Raw genomic sequence first — 22,744 nt, forward strand, 5'->3', positions numbered from 1 at the left:
AGCTGTGCCCTGGCAAGCAAGCATGATCTTTTCTGTGATGTCTAGCACAAACTATGGCACTTTAATAAATGATCACATTTGAAAATGTAAATGCACTTCTCTCAAGGAAAGATCAAACAGAACTCTTGTTTAATTCATGTTATGAATATACTTTTCAGTTCAAATACTCTTTCAAGATGTTTTCCTGGTGAAATTCATATATCACATATACATAAACATACAAGGAGTGAGTGTGAAAAACTACATTGGAGAAGTTTTACACTTTGCAAGTCCCTTAATGAGAGCCTGAGAACACATCAGGAAGACTCATAAGCCTGTGTGAAGTGAGACTCATTTTAATGAAAACCTCTCACACACACCTCATTTGTAGAATTATACCGAGCAGCTTAAACTCCTCATGTGTCACTTAGAGTTTAAGCTTATTGAAATGCGTTCTGGACCACAAAATGCCCCTCTTCCTTTCTCCCAGCTTCACCACTACTGAGTTTTTGTTCTCAAGGCCATTGATTGGTTCTGACAAGAAAGTAAAGCCGGACAAACAGTCAGCTACATGAGGACTGATTGTCAGGGCCATTAAATGTCTCCTATCTGAACGGATTTGTGAAATGATAGTTGTTGTGAAGGAGAATTCCTTCAGGCACGTACATTTCTTCAAAGTTAAAATTTATCTCCTTATTTAGATGACCAATAGCCCCTCTCTGACTTGAATTTTGTTGATTAATTGGTCTGGAAAAAACCGGTAGTAAAGCATACGTATTTTTCTAAGCGTAAATTCACCATAACAAACCACTCAAAGTCAGTATAAAATACAATAAGCCATAAAGTGTGCTCGGGCTGAGAAAAAGGACGACAAAACTTTTGTAGATCAAATGTGAAAAATACAATTACTTATTTATAGCTTGTCGGGCATATTCCCACAACACGTTTTGTTTCTGTTTTCCACAACTTCAGGAACCTTTGAAACACTACCACCAAACCTACAATTTTCTTGCATCTTACTTGTGCACGAGACTGAAAACAAATTTTGTTTTTCATTTTAAGGTATAAAGAATTTCCTGAGAAATTCCAGAAATATTAAATAAGTCCGGATTATCAGTTGAATCCTTGTTGATTTATTAGAAGACACCAGTATTCACGATTTGTATAAATAGATTACTTATTTTATAAACTCATATGTCTTATTAAAAATCACCAGAACTTTCATTGTCAAATACAATATTTTAGTCTCAAATAAGTACAAGCTTAATATAAATTAACATCAATAATATGTTTTGATTCTTTTTGCGGTAGTTATATGACTCGGCTAAAAGTATATTTTGCATAATTTATTCTATGTTTTTGGCAGTTACCAAAGGGCACTCCTTGATAGTTGTTTCCACCTCTTCCCTACACTCAATACTTAATGCAGACTACTGTACCCATTTGGACCCTCAAAATGTTCTTGACCATATTTATGCTGTAGCTTATTTCCTTTCTACAACACTCCCAAAATAAAAACTGAATTATCTGATATTAGCACATCTGAACCACTGAAAAACCTGCTTTCTTCATGTAAGTAAAATTAACAGGTTCCCTTAGTACAATTGAAAGGTACTTGAAAACATCTCAAGAAATAACCACAGAATCCTATTTCTCATATAATCTCTCTTAGAAAGTTTTACTCGCCAATCATATTAGGCATTCTGAAGGCCACCTAATATTATTAGGTGGAGTACCACCATTTTCTTTTCAGCATTTATGTATTTTTAACGACAGAGACAGAGTGTGAGCAGTGGAGGGGGGTAGAGAGTGGGGGAGGCACAGAATCCAAAGCAGGCTCCAGGGTCTGAGCTGTCAGCACAGAGCCCACTGCAGGGCTCAAACCCACAAGCTATGAGATCGTGACCTGAGCTGAAGTCAGACGCTGAACCGACTGAGCCACCCAGGCACCCCCACCATATTTTTTAAACCCTTTCACTATGTATTGATGTGTGCAAATTTCCTTAAGACTTGTTAGACCAGTTTAAGACTATTTAGTGTACAATTAATGGATTATTTTACTTTGGTGTATTGAGAATGCCAAATACAAAAGTAAAAGAAATGGTTCCTGCATTTCAAATCACTTAACTAGTCTAAGTAATTCTAGAATTTCAAAATTTACCTATGGGGAAAAATCGCTTTCAAGGATTCATAAAATAAAACACTAAGTAGAGGATTTCTGATTTTAAGAATATGACCATAAATGATTGATAGAAATTGTAAACCTAGAATAACGTTTGTATGGTTGTGATACAGTGATTTACAATAAGAAATATATTTTAATTTTCTTAGCAGGTCCTGGAACAGAGCTCCTAAAACCTTTGGAATTTCCTAAGTGATAAGAGCAATAAAGGTACCTTTTGTTATTCATAACAAGCCCCTTTCAACCACACCTGAGTTTATATTAATGAGGTAACTTGGAAAAACCCCTAAGGATGAAGACTGGTTGTCAGGTGATTAGAGAGCTGGGACTGTCACTCTAACCCCCCTCTACCTCCAGGGAGGGGATAGGAACTGGTGATTGACTTAATCACCAATGACTAATGAGTTACTCAATATTGGTTTTTTAATAAAGCCTCCATAAGAACCCCAGGACAGGGCTTACAGAGCCTCCAGGTTGGTGAATATGCAGAAGTACTAAGAGAGTGACACACTCTGGACGGCACACACCTTGCCCTCAGCATCTCTTCCATCTGGCTGTTCCTGATGGAATTATCTTTTTTTTAATTTTTTAATGTTTTTATTTTATTTTTGAGACAGAGAGAGACAGAGCATGAGCAGCGGAGAGAGGGAGACACAGAATGCAAAGCTGGCTGCAGGCTCTGAGCTGTCAGCACAGAGCCCAACGCGGGGCTTGAACGCAACGGGCTGTGAGATCATGACCTGAGCCAAAGTCAGACACCCAACCAACTGAGCCACGCAGGCACCCTGGAATTATCTTTTTATAATCATCTCCTAATCTAGTAAGCAAACTATTTTCCTGAGTTCTATGAGCAGTAAGCAAACCATTTTCCTGAGTTCTATGAGCAGCTCTAGGAAAAAATTGAAGAGAGTGTCTCAGGAACCTCTGATTTATAGTCAATGGGTCAGAAGCACAGGTAATAACCTGGACTTGCAATTGGCATCTGAGGTGGTGGGTGAAGGTAGTTTTGTGTGACAGAGCCCTTAACACGTGGGATGGATGCTAACTCCAGTTAGATAGTGTCAGAACTGAGTTGAGTTTTAGGATACCCAACTGGTGTGGAAGAATTTCGGGGTGTAGGAAAACTTCCCATATGACCTTGTCCCAGACGTGTCAGAGTGTACTATTGAGATTAGAGGAGACACTCATGAGAATTATGGAAATTGTACACCTGGCATAAAATTGGTTTGGCTTATATATCCTATTTAAATATCCCACTATATACTTGGTGGTTGCTATGAATCATATATCATTAATCACTCATGCAAAACTTAGCTGTTATATATTCTGATATATTTTGGATATTAAAAATTCATGATGGCCAAAACACTATATTAAGATAAACACAACCAAATATTTTGTTTGTGCCAATAAATTATATAACTTTTATGGATTTTTAAGAAGAAATTATCTGCATATATTATATAACTTTTCAAATAAAAAAATTGAAAAATTATAAAATTATTACAATTGAAGAAAATAATGTAAAATAATTATTTTGTAATATCTATGTATACAAATGGGTATCAAACCTGAGGCATCCATCTTGTTAGTTTCCATTTATATGTTAAAAGTGAGCTGACCATTAGCATATTGGCTTAGTAGCCGTTCTGATTCATTCATTCCTTTATATATTAAATAAATCTTATTAGGGATTAGAGACACAGAAGTAACACTTTCCGCCTGTTATTTACTACTGTAGCACCCTTGTTTTTCAGAATGTCTCTCATTTATTGTTGAAAGCCCCCAGGAGATGGCTCACAAACAACTTCTCACAACCAATGGCTACGTTTTCCCATTCTTATACTATCCCCATACTCCAAGGGCTGATCAATGCACTGAAATAGCAAAGATGAAGAACAAAAACAACTTGGTTCTCTAGGTCACTAACGTGTGATAACAAGATGTTCTCCTCCTTTTAAAATACACCCAGAATTCGCTCATTCCTCCCCACCTCTGCTGCTGTAACCACAGTGAGGATGGTCACCAATCCTCGCCCCAGAGTTTCTACCAAAGCTCCCTCACTGGCCCTCCTGTTTTCTTTCACCTTCCTCTCCCCTTCATTTCCAGCACTGCTATCAGAGAGGATACCGTCCCTCAGCTCAGTACCCTGCAAGAAACTTACATTCAGAAAAGAAAACCTAATGCCATTACGGCCTAAGCCCTGTCTCTCCTCTGACTTCATCTCCACTGTCCTCACCCCTGCTCACCCTGCTGCAGCCATACCAGCCTCCTTGAGGTTCCTTCAAAACCTCCAAAATGCTTTAGCCCTCAGGCATTTGCATGGCCATTCGATCTTCCAGCAATCCTCTTCATCCACACACTTTCTTGGATAATTATTGTTCCTCTTTCAGGTCTTTGCTCATATAATATCTTACTTACAAACAAAATATTTAAAATTCCACTTGTGCTTACTCTTTTTTCTCCCATACATCACCCTCTAATGTATATAATTTGTATTCATTTATTTGGTCTCTGATTAAGTGCTTCTCTAAGTCCCTAAACTTGAGTAAGTTTCCTAAACTGCATGTGCCCATTTCACTTTGTAGTTGCTTTGCCACATTATTAGGTAATATTATAATTGTTTGAAGGAATTTAGCTTATCTAATAAAATTATCACTACAAGGGCAGGATGATGATTTTTTGTAAACCGATGCAAATAATCAAGACTGACCAAATTGGTAATAGTCACAGTACCTGAAGATAAATTTATTCTTTCACTGTTCAATGAATTTATTGCTATATGATTGTTATGTCAGACTTAGCATTATGTCAGACTTAGTATTAAAAGTCAAGGGTTAAGGATGGAAAGCACCTTTCAGTAAATAGGCACATGGAGATAAAGATTTTGACTATATATTTCTTCTTTGTGCCTAGAATGGTTATTTGATTGTGAGGTTTCTTTCCCCTCCTGGTACCAAATATATGGTATCTTTTTGAATGCTACTTCTCCAACTCCAATGCTCTGATACAACCTAAGTATTGTATCATTCAATTCAATTCTAATACTAAATACTTGGAGTTAGTGTCAGACTCCACAGGTTTAGAGCTTGTTCCCCAAGACCATCTTCACTTTAGATGCCAATCACGAGTATCAGGTCACCTGTACTTTTGACTGGCCAGCTATAAAACAAGGTTCCCACAACCCCCTTAGAGAACTTGCTAGAACGATTCTCAGAACTCAGGGAGACACTTTAACAATTGATCATAAAGGATACAAATAAATAGCCAATTGAAAATTTAGACAGGGCAAAGTCCAGGAGGATCCCCAGAGAAGGATCTTCGGTTTCCATAAGGTTCAGATGTGCCATTTTCCCAGCAAATGGATTTTAGCCAATTTGGAAGCACCCCAAACCCCATCATTTAAAGATTTTTATGGAGGCTGCATTGCATAGGCATAATTGATTATGTCTTTGGCCATTGGTAATTACCTCAAATTCTAGTCCCTCTCCTCTCCCAAAGTGTTGGTGGATGGGGCTGAAAGTTACAAAATTCTAATCAAGACACATTCTAGTGACCATCCCTCATCCTGAAGATACCTAGGGACCTACCTAAGAGTCACCTCATTAGAACAAAAGACAATCTTATCACTCTTACATCTCAGGAAATTACAAGGGCTTTAAAGCTATGTGCCAGTAATTGAGGACAAAGACCCAATGTCTTTCTTTTTATGGTAGTGTGTGTGTGTGTGTGTGTGTGTTAGAACACAATGAATTGCTTTTAATTCAGTATGCATCCACATTTTCAACATTTAGTAGTTCTTATTAGAAAAATGAAAAAAAAACAGCAATTTTCCAGGAAGTCAAGCCTTCCAATTTTGGGTATCTGACATGCATACTTAGTTCTTTCTTAATCCCTGCTGAGAATCATGAGAACAGTAGCACCAAAGCAAAACATGCTCAGAATTCAAGGGATTTTTTTGTTTTTTGTTTTTTGTTTTTGCTGTTGTTGTTGTTTGTTTTTATTCCAGTTGTCAGTTTCCAAACTAGACCCAAATGGATTCCAAGGTTGTCCAAATGAGAGCCCTGTTGTTTACAACCGAAGAACAACTTAAAACTTCTTTAATTTTTTTAAAAGAAAACAATTATAGGAAAAGAAAATTCAGAGGGATTGTTTGTCCTTACAAGTATCTTCATGAGGCCTTTCTCCATATTTAACTTCTAGGACTTTAGGAGGTTGGTGACTATTTTAACATATCAAAAGGTGAGCCAGAAAAAAAAGGTATCAGCAAATGATGAAAGCAGAGTATAGTAGGGCTAAGGATCTAATATTCATTTCTCAGCCTGGTAGAGAGTAAGTAAATGTTCTAAAACTAAATGAGGGTGGTCAGAGACTCTTTGTAACTTCATCTGATGGCCTCTGGCGAAAGTGATGAAGCGTCAAAGAAAATGTTACTGACGATGTTGCAGAAAGGTACCTGAGGAGCAGGAAAGAAAAAGCAGCACTCCTGTATAACGGGAGGAGAGAGAAGATATGGGAAAAGCCCTGAATTCCTTACCAAAAACCAACTTTAGAAGAGAGGGGGTAAAATGTATGCTTCAATCAAGAGTGGTACTGGAGGTGGGTAGGGAAAGGACAATGGTTTGTAAGGTAGGCATAGTTTAAAACTTAAAAAAAAAGAAAGAAAACAAAGAAAGAAAGAAACCAGAGGTTCAAGAAACCACCCCCATATACACAACAGCAGCCTCCCAGGTTGAGACCTGAAACATTCACATCTAACATGCAACCCCAAGCCGAAGGGCTGTTGCAAGAAAGGAGACAGGCAGGGGGAGGTGATGGAAGAGAAAGCAGAGACCCCAGGCCATACCATCAGCATAATAATTGTATGGTGCATCTTTTCATAGTAGAGTTAAATCTGCCCCACAGGTTACGATGGAAATTAATTTAAATCTATTTTCTTGATTCTAGAAGTTCAAAGTGGACAGTAGTCACACTTGACAGGTTTTGCTACAGCACAATTTATACTTTTCAAATAGACAAAGTATTAGTATATTTAGAGTATTTTAAGATAAATTGTGTTTAATGCGAGTTTCCTTTCCAGTACTTTAAGGTCTAGAAGACGTATCTAGATTTACTCAAGTGGAAAATGGGAGACTGATTAAACCAAATAGAGGGGGAGGGGTGGGCCTGTGCTTTTTACTTTTGACTAATTGCTGTAACACTGTTCTTCATGTGGCTGAGAGTTTTATTTTTTCTTTCAACATTATTAGGTGCTGAAGCTGTTTAGAACAACTTTGGTGCTATATGAATTCTGCCTTTTTGCTAGCCCTGATATGGCTCTGAAGTTTCTACACGATTAGAATTACCAACTCCATGCATATTAATTATTGTTACACATCTTAAAGGGGAAGTGGAGTTGCTTCTAGTTATTTAGGTCCACATTCTATTTAAGGATATATATTAGGTTTTCATAAATTCTTCTTGGAGTTTATAGGAATGCTAACAATACTGACTCCATCTTTGGCCCTCCATCTTGTTCATGACTATGCAGTGATTTCCCTTGAGGGCCACATGTTCCAGGCCTCTTGGTGGTTAATGTGTGCCATGACCAGAATGCAGAAAGGCTTGTTCTGATCTTCCCTAAAGTTGTTTAGATAATTAGTAGACATAACTGAGTTTCTTCCCCTCCCTCCACTCTGGTGCACAGATGGCACCATGAGGTCTGCTAAATGTTAAACCCCTTAACCTCACCACTGTGACCTCTGCATATCCTGCACCATCCTGCACATCCCCTTGTTTTGTAAAATCTGTGGATTAAGGTCTGAACATGGGGAAGAGTACCTGTGCAGGATCTAGATCATCATCTACCAGATTTCTCTGTCAGTTAGCTTGAATAAAACTCTTTGTAAATGGTGTGGAGTAGCCTCCTTCATTTTTCCATCTTAAAGTGGCTTCTCAGTTTGGAGCATACTTTATTGCCCCTCCTTCTAACAGAGGCCCACTAGGATTGTCTGTCCATTGTGTAAGTGTAATGTCCTTCATTGTCTACACCCTAGCCTACCCATCCTACTCTTTTTTTTTTTTTTTTTTTTTTTTTTTTTTTTTGGTGTTCTTTGCATTCTTCCAACACAAGGGACTTTTACTCCCAAAACCACAGTGGCTGCCATCTTGAGTCACTGTCTTCAGAGGCTGGTCATTTACTTGTCAGGCATTCTTATAGGAAAAGATAGGATTCAGTAGACAGAGAGGAAAAGGTTAGGAAAACACACATTTTGGAACAATGTTGGGAGTATTTGACCACAGCAAACCCCCTCGGGCATAAGCTTCCTTTTAAGAATGTAACAGACACATCTACTCCCCCTCAGGTTTCCCTGAGATTTAACAAAAGATCTGACTACAAATAAGTAGTAGACCATAAAATGTATGTCCCACGTGGAATGATGTGGCCATAGACCATCCTTCATACAGTGAGAAGGAGGAATAGACAACCCAGCATGTAGAGTATCAAGCCAGTAAGAGTAGGACCTGAGAAGTAACAGGGGAAAGGCTATGAGAGAGGGACCAGAACCTTATAAAACAAGGACCCTTACCTACAGTTGTGGGTATTCACTTTCAAATGCCCCCTCTCTCAAGAGAGCTTTTCTACTATTCTTTTCTGGTCTTATACTCTAATAAACTTTTGCCTACTGCTCATTTTGTGTCCACCTCTTCATTCTTCAAAGCAGTGAGACAGTGAACACTGAGTTTTGAGGTAAAGATTCCTGCAATAGCGTGAACCTAAATAATGAGTTTGTGACCACCAAAAGCTTGTAAGATTAAACATGTCACAGACAGATGACACGAGTCACAAAAGGAACAAAATTGATGTGTGCTACTAGCAGTTGGTAAGAGGTTTATTTATGAATTTTTTTAGTTTGTTTTTGTTTTCCTAAAGGAGAAGGGCATAGGAGTCAAATAGTGCATACATATTAACTCTGGAATAAGGTAAACCTTGTATCAAATCATGTATTTTTCCACTGTGTCACTTGCAATCCCAATATGTAAAATATGATCTTCAGTCTCCGTACCTACAAGTTAAAATCTAGCTTGCATAAGTTTTACAGCAGTCTATTGTTTAAAAAGTCGACTGCAAAATGATATTATATTAGGTTAGAGTCATGACAGTAAATGAGGCTGGAAAATTCAACTGATGGCAAAGGTTGGGAAGGTAACAGGTGAAGATGAATGCTTTTAGTTTCCTCCTTATAGGTTATATATATAATGGGCTATAGGTGAATACAGTGGCCGATTGCTAGAAGCTCCTAATGGAAACTTTAAGGGCATCCTTGTTTATTATAAACAAGGGGCAACTGTGGGAAAATGGGAGATTCTTTTTTTTTTAATTTTTTAAATTTCTTACTTATTTGAAAGGAGAGAGAGTATCTCAAGCAGGCTCAACACTCAACACAAAGCCTGACACAGGCCTGTTCCCACAACCCTGGGACCATGACCTGAGCTGATATCAAGAGTCGGATGCCTCAAGTGAGGCACCCAGATGCCTGCGTATTCTTAAATAAATATTTAGAATATCTATTTTTACTTGACAAAATAGACATATCTTAGAACTATACCTTAACAATTATGATCAGGTTCTATGATTTAAGTCTCCATAGGACTTCTTGCTATACATGGCATGGCAAAATGCTTTTCCAGAATTAAAGCAAGTATAGACCAGATAAAAGGAATTTCCTTCTTTTAATAACGATTATTCCCCTCTATTGCCTATAATAACTCATTATTTTGCTATTTTATAGAGCCTAACAGTGAAAGTCACATCAGACTTATATCCTTCTTCCAGGTTCCAGCTGTTTGACACAAAGTGTGAAGTTCAATTGAAAAAAAAAAAAAAGAAAAAAAATCTATGTATGCAACATTTGCCAAGGTTCCAGATTATAGCTCAATAATTTACTGTCAAGAAAATGTCAAACAATAAATAGATAGCTTCTTCAGAGGTTAAAATTGTCAAGGGTCCTTTTATTTTCCCTCACCCCCCTTTAACATAATGGGCCTTGCATAGATTTCTCTTTCCCTGCAATAGAAGAGATTCTGTACTTTCTCCAGGAAGCTTCAGAGAATGATTATTTTTCCATGAAATGAGTCATTAAAAGGCACATAGCCATACTTAACTACATAAGTGTCAGTATTAGAGTGAATATGATGAGGCATTTTATCCAGTTTTTTCTGAAGATTATTTGCAGACGTAGAAAAGAACATTAATACTGTTAAGTATGTTGTATAGATGAAGAAAATGTAGTTCTTGCTAGTTAAACAGAGAACTTTCATTTTATTAAATTTACTGCGCTTAAAATTCCTTCTATATCACATTTTAAATCCCCACTGAAAATTCTGTATGGTCAATATTAAATGTTCACACATTCAAGTGAATACTAACATTATTTTCTCTCATTACAATTAAACTCTTTTTCCAAAAGAAATTATATAAACTCATGTTCTTCAATAAAAATTATTGTAGTGGGAGTGTGACTGTGGTAAGTAATATCCTGTATACCTTAAATTGCTTGTGATGCCACATTTTCCAGATTCCCTATACATTAAAATAAGTATATTTTCCTATGTATACATTGATTTTTGGCCCAAGATAACAATCATTTAGTTCACTTACATTTCTTTCGTATCCTGTGACCTTGATTTTAGCATGGATCTCTCACTCAAAGCTTTCCACTCCATTTAGCCACATTCTAAATTTAAACCATGAATTTTTAAGAGTTAAACAACAGTTTCTACGTGGAAAGAGTAAAATAAGAACAGGTGCTCTAGGTTAGATATTTCTTTTTTTTTCCTGTCTTTTTTGTTTTTAATTGAAGTGCAAATATACTAAAGGAAAAGCCCCATGAATCCTCATGGAATAAACAAACTCAGGAAACTACCAGCAAGGTCAAGAAATACAACATAATTTGTACCCAAGAAGATCCCCTGTGATCCTTCCCAACCACTGTCCCAGTCCTCTTCACAAAAGGTAACCAATAGCATTTTGTAATGCCATAAATAGTTTTGAACTTCATATAAATGAAATTATATGGCACACATGACACTTAGAAGACAATTTTTCTACGGTGGTTTTAGATTTATAGTAAAGGTGAGAGGAAGGTACAGAGATTTCCCATATACCCCCTGACTCTATACATGTAAAGCCTCCCCACTCAAATGAACTGGAGCAGTTCATTTCCTATAAATGATGAACCTATCAACAGAGTCTATAGTTTATGTTAGGGTTGATTCTTGGTGTTGTACATTCTGTAGGTATTAACAAATGTATAATGACAAATATCTACCATTATAGTATCATACAGAATATTTTCTCTGCCCCCCAAATCCTCTGTGCAACACCTAACCCCACCCTGCCTTCTCCCAAGTTCTGGCAATCACTGATCTTTTTTCTGTCTCCTCAATTCTGCCTTTTCCAGAATATCATATTATTGGAACCATAGAGTATGTAGCCTTCTCAGAGTTGCTTTTTCACTTAATAATATGCACTTAAGTTTCCCCATGTTTTTCCATAGCTTGATAGATCATTTGAGTACTGAAAATTTTGCATTGTCTGGTTGTACCACAGTTTATTTTCTGTTCACCTACTCAGGGACATCTTGGTTGCTTCCAAGTATAAGCCATTATGAATAAAGTTTCCATAAAAATCCAGGTATAGATTTTTGTGTTGACATAAGTTTTCAACTCCTTTGGATAAACATCAGGAATGGGATTGCTGGATTATATGGAAATAGTATGTTTAGTTTTGTAGGCAATCTGCCAAACTGTCTTCCAAAGTATCTGTACAATTTTGCATTTCCTCCAGCAATGTAGGATAGTTCCTGTTGTTCCACATTTTCATCTGCATTTGATGTTGTCAGTGTTTCAGATTTTGGCCATTCTAATTGTGCATAATGGTATACCAATGCTGTTTTAATTTGCATTTCCCTGATGATGTATGATGTTGAACACCTTTTCACATGCTTATTTGCCATCTGCATATCTTCCTTGGTGAAGCTGCTGTTAAGGTCATTGGACCATTTCTTAATTGGATTGTTTCCTTATTATTAAGTTCTTTGCATCTTTTGGCTAACAGTCCTTTATTAGATGTGTTATTTGCAAATATTTTCTCCCAGTTGGTGGCTGGTCTTCTCATTCTCTTGATGTTGTCTTTTCCAGAGTAGAGTTTTTAATTTTAATGAATTCTAGCTCAACAATTTTTCTTTTACAGATTGTGCCTTTAGTTTTGTATCTAAAAAGTCATTGCCATAGTCAAGGTCATCTAGGTTGTCTCCCAGAAGTTTTAAAGTTTTACATTTTACATTTAGATCAATGATTTCTGATTTCATTTTTGTGAATGGCATAAGGCCCATGTCTAGTTTTTGTTTTGGTTTGGTGCGGTTTTTGTTTGCTTGTTTGTTGCATGCAGATATCCAGTTGTTCCAGATTCATTTGTTAAGAAGCTTCTTTGCTCCATTGTTTTGCTTTTCTCCTTGGTCAAAGTTCTGTTGACTATATATATGTGAATCTATTTCTGAGCTCTCTATTCAATTACACTGATCTGTCTGTCATATCGCAAATACCACACTGTTTTGAGTACCTTAGTTTTATAATAAGTCTTGAAGTTGAATGTTATCAATCCTCCAATTTTGTTCTCCCTTCATGTTGTGTTTGCTATTCTGCATCTTTTCCTTCTCCATATAAACTTTAGAAACCGTTTGCCAATAGCCACAAAATAACTTGCTGGGATTTTGATTCGGATTTCATTGAATCAATAAATCAATTTGGGAAGAAATGACATCTTGACAACAGTCTTTCTATCCATGAACATGAACATGGAAGATGACTCATTTAATTCTTTAATTTCATTAATCAGAGTTTTGTAGTTGTCTTCATATAGGTCCTATACAGATTTTGCTAGATTTATACCTATTTCATTTTGGAAGGGTGCCAATGTAAATATTATTGCATTTTTAATTTCAAATTTCACTGTCTATTGTGGGATATGAGAAAGTAATTGACTTTTGTCAATTAACCTTATATCCTGCAACCTTATAATAATCGCTTATTAGTTCCAGAAGATTTGTTGGAAATTCAGATTTATATATAGATGATTATTTCATGTGCAAAAAAAAAAAGAGATTTATTTTCTCCCAATCTGTCTACATGTTTCCTTTTCCTATCTTACTACATTAGCTAGAACTTCCAGCACAATGTTGAAAAGAGGTGGTGAGAGAACATCCTTGCCTTGTTCCTGATCTTAGTGGGAAAGCATCAAGTTTCTCACTATTAAGTAGAATGTTATATATAGGTCCTTTTAGATATTCCTGATCAAGTTGAGAAAGTTCCCTGCTATTCCTACTTTACTGAGGGTTTTTATTACGAGTGGATAAAGGATGTTGCCAAGTGCTTTTTCTTCACCTATTAATATGATCACATGGCTTTTCTTTTTTAGCCTACTGATATGACAAATATCAGTAACTGAGTTTCACATGTTAAATCAGCCTTGCATATCTGAGACAAATCTCACTTGGTTGTGGTGTAAAATTCTCTTTATACATTGTTAGATTTGATTTGCTGATATTTTGTTGATGATTTTTATATAATTATTCATGAGAGATATTGGTTTAGTTTCTTTCTTTGGAATGTCTTTTCCTGGTTTTGGTATTAGGGTAATGCTGGCCTCATGGAATGAGTTAGGAATATTTCCTCTGCTTCCTATCCTACAAAGATAGGAAATAATTCCTTCTCCACAAAAGACTGTAGAGAATTGGTGTAATTTCTTCTTTAAATGTTTGGTAGAACTCACCAGTCAACACATCTGGGTCTTTTTTTCCCCTGTCTTCAAAGATTATCAAGTATTGATTTTATGCCTTTAATAGATACAGGAATATTCAGATTATTTCTTATGGGATGAGTTTTGGCAGATTGCATATTTTAGGAATTGGTCCATTTCATCCAGGTTACCTAATTTGTCAGAATGGGTTTATTCATAGTATTTATTATTATTTTAATTTTCATGAGATCTAAAGTGATATCCCCTCTTACATTTCTGATATTAGTGATTTGAATCCTCTCTCTTTTCTTCCTAGTTAGTCTGGGCTAGAGGCTTATCGACTCTTTTGATCTTTTCAAAGAACCAGCTTTTGGTTTTACTGATTTTTTTTCTATAGATTTCCTATTTTCAATTTTATTGCTTTCTGCTCTGTTTCTCATTATTTATTTTCTTCTGCTTATTTTTGGTATGCCCTGCTTTCCTTTTTCTAATTTCATGAGGTGAAATCTTAGATTATTAATTTTAGCTATTTCTTCTAATATATACATTCGATGCCATACATTTCCTTTTAAGCACTGCTTTTGCTATATCCCACAAATTTTGTTAAGTTGCATTTTCATTTTAATTCAAGATATACAGTTTTTACAATTTCTCTACACATAGCAGCTAGAGTGATCCTTGTAGAATATGAAAATTTAACCCTATAATTGTCTTCCTTTAACCTATTCAATGGCTTCTCAATGCTCCAAAGATAAATCCAAAATCATTACCATGGCCTGTAAGACCTATGATCTGATTTCTTCCAAACACTCTTCACTGAAGTTCTTAATGCAAAATATACTTATGGTCATTATAGTACATGAGATAAATCCTACTAAAGATTTTCATTTTTCCTTGGTTTATTTAACACATAGTAAATACTGAATTTTAACCATATTCTAGGTAGTTTCACATATATTTTCTCATTTAACCCCTCAAAATAATTGGAAATATGTTCTCTTCTTTCATTTTTACATATAGGAAAGGTGAAACTCAGAAACTAAAAAATTCACTCAGTTAAAAGACTTTTTGAAATGATGAAGGCAGAAATAAAATTTGCAAATTGTTGTCAAAAACTTGTTCTCCCTTTTTCCCAAAAATCTCTGTAGATGTAATGTAATGACAAATGATGATGCAACCACATTGAAAAGTATCAGAATTTATCATAATTCTGCAATTCCCCTTAAGATTACTCTCCCTACAATTAATTATATCTTCCTTAAACATTTCTAACAAAGATTACACAACTAAAAAAATCCACATTTGTTATTAAAATTTGGCTGTGCCAGTGTGCACATGTGTTAAAGCATAAGTCCATACATTTAGATAATCAATCACAGCCAGGTTTCTTTATCTCTAGTAGGCTTCATTATTCCCATTGTTGCACAATAAAATAATTTTAGCTGAGCATATAACTGCCCATTTGGGAATATATTTTCCGGCATCCCTTGTAGCTTGTGTGGTCATGTCACTAAATTCCTATTCACGGTATGTAAGCAGAAGTAATATGGGCAACTTCAATATGACTTGCTTAAAAGTAAATTGCCCCGGATTTATTTTCCCTTCTTCTCATGAATCAGCATAAGGATACTGCAGCAACCTAGATTTAACTATGTAGACAATATCAACACCGTAGGGAATCATACGATATATAGAATTAGCCTAAGCCACTAAATAACAGTGGTTAGTAGTATTCTCTCTGAAAGCCTGGATAGACCAGACACAATTTAGAAAGGAGATAAGCTTCTATTTCATTTATTTTGTTAAAGTAGCTTAGCCTTTACCTTCAAACATTTCTCAAAAGTCAAATTCAGGGCTATCTCATTATGTTTCAGGGAATCTCTATCGTATCTAATGCATTTGTTCACAAATTGTTCTGTTTAAATCTTACTTACCTAACCATACACTTAAAAATCTGGGTTTTGCATAGTGATAATATGTCTGTTGACTTATTTCTTTTCATATTTATGATTTTAATGTAGAAAGGAGTTTTTCACCTTGTTAAATTGTCTAAGGACTCAGGGTCTGAATAAATTGTCAAACATTAAACTGCTGGTTAGCAATGTCTAGAGCCTTGATGACACTTTGGCCCTTCTTCTCTTTCTCTGTCTGTTTCCCAAAAGACAGACCGGTTGTCTCATTTTTTAATTTCTTTGATTTATGGTGATTAATTCATCATTTAAAAGTGAATGCCTAAGTAGCAAAATTCAGTGACAGGTTTCAGATCTGCCTTTCCAGTAAAATTCTTAGTTTGTAGGACTTCTTTTATAATGGAGTGTCTATGATATTTTCAATCCTCTAAGCTTATGCCCATAGAATATACTGACTTTTCAAACCATTTCTTAATAAATTAAATATCTAATGTACACATCAAAACATAATTACTACTATCAACACTAGTTCAATAGAAATATAATAACAGGTTCTATGTGATTTTAAACTTTCCAGTAACTACATCAAAAAGTAAAAAGTAAAATGTGAAAAATTTATAAGATAATTTACTTAACCCAGTGTATCAAAAAGTTATCATTTAGGCAGGTATTCAACATGAAAAAATATTAAGGAAACATTTTTGGTCCTTTTTTCCCCTTATAATGTCAATATCTGATTATTTAAACAGGTTCTATATTTTTTTAAGTATATGAGTAGAGGATAGAAGTTTCAATTTTGTTTTCTATGTTTTTACTTTATATAATATAATGCTGTGGAGTATCATATATATGTATATATATCGTATATATATATATATATCATATATATCATACATATATATCATGTATATATATGAGAATTCCAGAAGAGGAATAGTAAGATAAAATTATATTCAAGAGAACTTTTGCTCCAAGCAAGATGGAATAATAAGGGTCAGATTTACCCTTCTGTCTAAACCAACTAAAAAAAATAAGCAGAATATGTTAAGAAGAAGAAGAAGAAAAAAAAAACAGCAATGAAGATACCATCTATCAGAGAGGTTACAAATGTATACTATAAACCCTAATACAACCACTAAATTATCACAACAAAGAGTTATAGTTTATGAGCCTACAAAGAAGATAAAAGGGAATGAGAAAAATACCCAATTAATCTAAAAGAAGGCATATTAAGGGGAATATGAAACAAATAATTGAGATAATTAGAAAACAAAGACAATATGGTAGACTTAAAATCAAACATTCCAACAATTACATTAAAGGTCAATAATCTAAATACCTTCAATGAAAAGACAGATTTTAAGCTTCAAATAAAAAAGAACTTTTTAAAACTCATTTTATTTTTTTAACATTTATTTTTGAGAGAGAGACAGAGACAGAGTATAAGCAGGGGAAAGGCAGAGAAAGAGGGAGACACAGAATCAGAAACAGGCTCCAGGCTCTGAGCTGTCAGCACAGAGCCCGACACAGGGCCCAAAACCACAAACCGTGAAATGATGACCCAAGCTTAAGTAGGACGCTCAACCGATTGAGCCACCCAGGTGCCCTAAAACACATTTTAAATATAATAAACTATACTTCTAAGGCAAACACTTGGGCTTCACTTTATGAGAAATAATAATATTATGACACTTAGAAAGCATTTGTCTTATGCCAAATACAGTACATATTAAAGTTGGTAATAACCTTGTTAGGTAAATACAGTTATAATGATATGTATGTATGTATGTATGTATGTATGTATCTATCTATCTATCTATCTATCTATCTATCTATCTATCTATTATTTTTCCCAGATGGAAAGACTGAGGAATAGAGAAAAATGCATTAGCCTGGACTGGAAGCTGCAAATTCACCAAATTCTTAGGCCTGTAAAATTAGCCTTCTACTGTCAACTGGTGGGGCTGAAAAAAATTTTAGGGACAAAGGTGATGCAGGGTGATGTAAAAGTTATTTGTAAAGGGAGTGTGGCACTGGTAGATAAAAGAAGATATTTTATCTGTTGCTGTAAGTTGGAATAATTGAAGATTAGGACAAAAGTTTGAATAGAAATTTTAGGAAACCTCCTATGTGGAGTTCTGAGTCATTGAACTTCACCCCAGGAAATTGTAGGCATCTGTAATATTTAGCAAGGGTTCTAGCAGCAAAGTGCTATTCATTTGAATTCACATTTGAATGGACACTGATGTAGCCATCTGAGACACCTGTTATTTTGTGTTAAACTGATACATCTTGAAAATATATTATGTGGATCACTGTGCTGTCTAAATCATTGCTACATGAAGAGGGTGCACAAACTAGTGTCTGTCATCAAATTTTTTAAACAATAAACAACAATGAAAGCCCCAAATCTGAAATTTATTTTTACAATGTTTTACAAAGCATTGGTCTTACAAAAGATTGAAAAAAATAAATAAATAAAAGAAATTAAAGCAAAAAAACAAAGACCTGATTCTTCCCAAGACAGACTTTAAGAGGTCCCCGTCTGAAACCTTCCTTTGACTGTCAGATTTTTCCATTTCAGGTTTCATGAATTCTTTTGTGGTAGTGCAGGACCACCCTAGGCATTTTTTTAATTAAAATTTTTTTTAATATTTATTTCTAAGAGAGAAATAGAGACAGAGCATAGGAGGGGGAGGAGAGGAGAGAGAGGGAGACACAGAACCTGAAGAAGGTTCCAGGCTCTGAGCTGTCAGCACAGAGCTCAACGTGGGGTTTGAACTCACAAACCATGAGATCATGACCTGAGACAAAGTCAGATGCCTAATGGACTGAGCCACCCAGGCGCCCATAGGCATTTCTGTCGTCAAACAATGAAAAGATTTTCTACATAGACATTACAGTCAAATGTCTAAGTTCTTTTCCCATTGGTGGTTAAGAATAAGGGCTTTGGAATCAACTAGTACTAAATTTAAATCTCATGTTCACCACCTAGGAGACATGAGAATTTATACATGTCATTGGATTATGATGTGCCCTGGTTCGAGTACTATTCATCACAAGACTGTAAAGGTTATTTATTAAAGTGAAGACAAATGTATATATATATATATATATATATATATATATATATATATATATACATATATATTTACATATATATATACATATATATATACATGTATATACACATATATATGTAAATATATATATAGTACCATTATATATATGATGGTACTGAAAACTCTTGAAAGTTAAAATAATTAAACTCTACATTGATGTACAAATGTAACCTACGTGGTTACATTGTTTTGATAGGTGTCTCCAGTGCCCTCCAGGAAATCTTTGTCATCTTCTCTTTTAGGAAATTCTTTACTCTCTCTGTTGATTTGATTTGATCTCTAGGTGATACTAAAAAACAAAACAAAACAAAAAAACAGAAACAAAAAAAAAAAAAACCTACTTCTTCAGGGTTTAATTTTTTTTAGAGGGTTCTCACCATAGAAAAACTGAAGCTCAAAGCCGCAATCTTCTTTTAATTATATCAAGTTGCTTTCTCTTCCCCATGGCATATAGATATTACAGGTGGAAAGAAAGGCATAATAGATAAGACAGGTTCAAGTAAAGGTCCGTATTACACTTATAAGGACTGTTTTCTTACTTCACAACACCATGCTTCTAAAACTTGACCTCACTGTGTTGTCCTCAATTTTACTTATGAGCATCTTTTTGAGGATGGAGGACATTAAGTTAAGGCTTAAGGGACCAGTTGAGACTTTGATGAGCTACTTGTGTTAGTTTCCTATTGCTGAAATAGCAAATTGCCCCAAGCCTGGTGTCTTCAAACAACACAAATGTACTGTCTCACAGTTCTGGAAGTCAGAGTCCAGAGGTCTATTATGGGCTAAAATCAACTTGTCAGCAAGCTGAATTCTTTCTGAAGGCTTTAGAAGAGAGTCCATTTCCAGCTTCAGGAGTCACCTGAAATGCTTGACTCATGACCCCTTCACCCATCTTCAAAGCTTACCATTCCAATGTCTGCTTCTGTTTCCATGTCCCCCCTCTCTCTGACCTTCCCACCTTCCTCTTATAAGGATACTTGTGTCTTAAATTAGACCCACCAAGATAACAATCTTCTATCAAATAATCCTTAACCAAAACACATCTGCAAAATCCCTTTTGCCATGTAAGGTAACACATCCACAGTTTCTGAGGTATAGAATGTGTTTGTCTTTGGGGGCCTTTATTCTCTCTACTACACTATGGTTTTTTTAACAGCCATCAAGGGGTCCACGGACATAATTAGGGCTACATTTAAGCTGCACATTGGGAAAAAAAATGAGTTTGCCACGTCCCAGGAAAGAAGGATAGTGCTGCATGTATAAAAATTCTGAGCTCTGAAAGAGCAAAGGGCTGAGAATATCCCTGAAACTAAACAAAGTCTAGCATGATTAAAGCATGTATGAGAACTCAAATTCAAATTACTACTTATTTCAGACCTTGAATAAGTTTCTTAACTTCTCTGAGTGCAGCTCTTCCTTACACCTGGGATATTAATATTTCATAGAGTTTTGGGAATGATTAAAAATACATATAAAGTGAAAGACTAGGAGTAATCACTAAGTATCTGTGATTGAAAAGTCAGTGGAGAGTGGTCTCAGACGCATCCTCAGCCTAGGGTCTTTTTGTATTTGTTAGTGATTGTGTATAGGAACCCAAAACGTTCAGCCAGCAAGAGAAAACCTGTGCTATTACTCCTAGCCCCATGTGCTTTATCTTTTATTCCTGGTGTTCAACACCTTTGCCAATCAAGTAATTCAAATCTCATATTTATAAGCCCTTGGAGGTAATCAAGTACAGCCTGTGCGCATTGAATAGGTTTCATATTTTACATACATACTTAACACTAGAGTTGCTATAACTAGGCATATATATTTACATTAAAAATGGATTATTTTACATGAGCACATTTTATCTCCATTTATCAAGTACAAGTGGCAAATCAGAATAACAACTTCTATTAGTGACTCAAAGGTGTGAGATAAGGAATATTTATATGAGTATGTGTGACACAAAACTGTATTCACATATCTCTAAAATCCAACCTCATTTATTTTCCACTGAGATATATATATACATATATATACATATATATGTATATATATACATATATATACATATATATACGTATATATATATACATATATATATATATATATATATGTATATGTATATATATAGCTGCAGAATTTTATGCAAGATTCCATTTACAAACTCTATGTTTTATTGTCAGGAAGCCTGACATGGAAATATCATTTTCAAGGAAACATCATTTTCAAATGATGAACAGGTTAGACAACAGTGAGTACTTTTTAACTTTTTTTTTTTTTCATTTCCCATCACTGGAGTTGGCTAAGCACAACTACTTTTTGTTTTCACGTTTTGGGTTTTGTTTTCTGCCACTTGTTTCACTGGGTATCTGATTCCAGTTTTTATTTCTTCTTTTCTACCTGGTGGTACAATAAATAGTATCTCCAATGATTTACAACATGAGAATGATGAGTGATCTAGTGAATGCCCACCACGTATTAGAGGCTTAAACTTGGTTTTAAGAATGAATATGTGGATATGTTGAGGTAAGGAAGGAAAATGCCATTTTATTCCTTTTTTTTTTAAAGTTTTACTTATATATTTTTGAGAGAGACGGCGTTGAGTGGGAAAAGGGCAGAGAGAGAGGGAGAGAGAGAGATTCCCAAGCAGTTTCTGCACTGCCAGCACAGAGCCCAACACGGGCTCGAACCCACAAAGCCAAGGGAATATGACCTGAGCTGAAACCAAGAGTCAGATGCTTAACCGACTGAGCCACCCAGGCACCTCCATTTTATTCCTTTTTTAGAAGTCATCTTCCCCATCACTTTTATTAGTTTCCAGAAAATGTTCCATATGGGAATTAGAAATTTTTCACATCTTTGTGTTGCCAGTAGGCTGAAAAATAGAGAAATATAATTTGGAGCTATTACAGTACAATGGAAAAGAGTATTATTTCTGTTAACAAAACTTCTGGTGCTGTTTCACATGCTAGGTATATGATAATATAGTAAGAATTTCTCTGCCCCTTGATTTCAGATGTGGTCGTGTAATTTGCTATTACCAATGACCTATGATCAAAAGCGAGGAGTCACGAGTACATAGTCTTAGGAGACAATGGGTACTTCATAAAATTATTTTTTCTCTGGTACAGTGACTAACAACATTCAAAATGTTATAGAAGGGGCACCTGGGGGGCTCAGGCAGTTGAGCGCCTGACTCAAGTCATGAAAGCCCCACATCATCAGGCTTTGCTTTGGGAACAGAGCCTACTTAGGATTCTCTCTCTCTCCATCTTTTTCCTCCACTCACACTCTCACTCTCTCTCTCTCAAAAAAAAAAGAAAAGAAAAAAATGTTGTAGGTATCATTAAACTATGCTTCAAAGTGACTTTATGAGCAGAAACCACTTACATAAGATGGATGTATAGCAATAGTAGGAAACAATCCTTTGTTATTTCTATCAAGATTGAGAGTAATTTGTTACTGCAACAAAACCTAGCTCAGTGAAACTGATACACATCTAAAGTCCTCTGTAATTTTCCAGCTATTATCTTTTAAATATTGTCAATTTTAACTTAATATAAAACATTAATGCTGTTAAATAATTATTTTAAGTTCTAGGAACTGAGTCCATGCCAGGCAGTATCTTGAGTGTGTTTTATATACATTGATTAATTTATCTATGAAAAATACGATAGGTAGGTATTATTAGCTCCATGATATAGATGAGAAAACTGGAGTTCAAGAGAGTTGATGCAACTTGCATATGTTTTATTAGTCAGTAGCAAAACCAAGTTTGAATCCA

The 22,744-nt window shown here is 35.3% G+C and overlaps 1 long non-coding RNA gene across 1 annotated transcript in view; it reads right to left on the reverse strand.

Moving 5' to 3' along the window:
• The window catches only part of LOC123379666, a 393,177-nt gene that overhangs the window by 347,444 nt on the left and 22,989 nt on the right, over positions 1-22,744 (reverse strand). The gene's annotated exons all lie outside the window — the stretch shown is intronic.

The sequence above is a fragment of the Felis catus genome, chromosome C1 (genome assembly GCF_018350175.1).
Source record: "Felis catus isolate Fca126 chromosome C1, F.catus_Fca126_mat1.0, whole genome shotgun sequence".
Lineage (NCBI taxonomy): Eukaryota > Metazoa > Chordata > Mammalia > Carnivora > Felidae > Felis > Felis catus.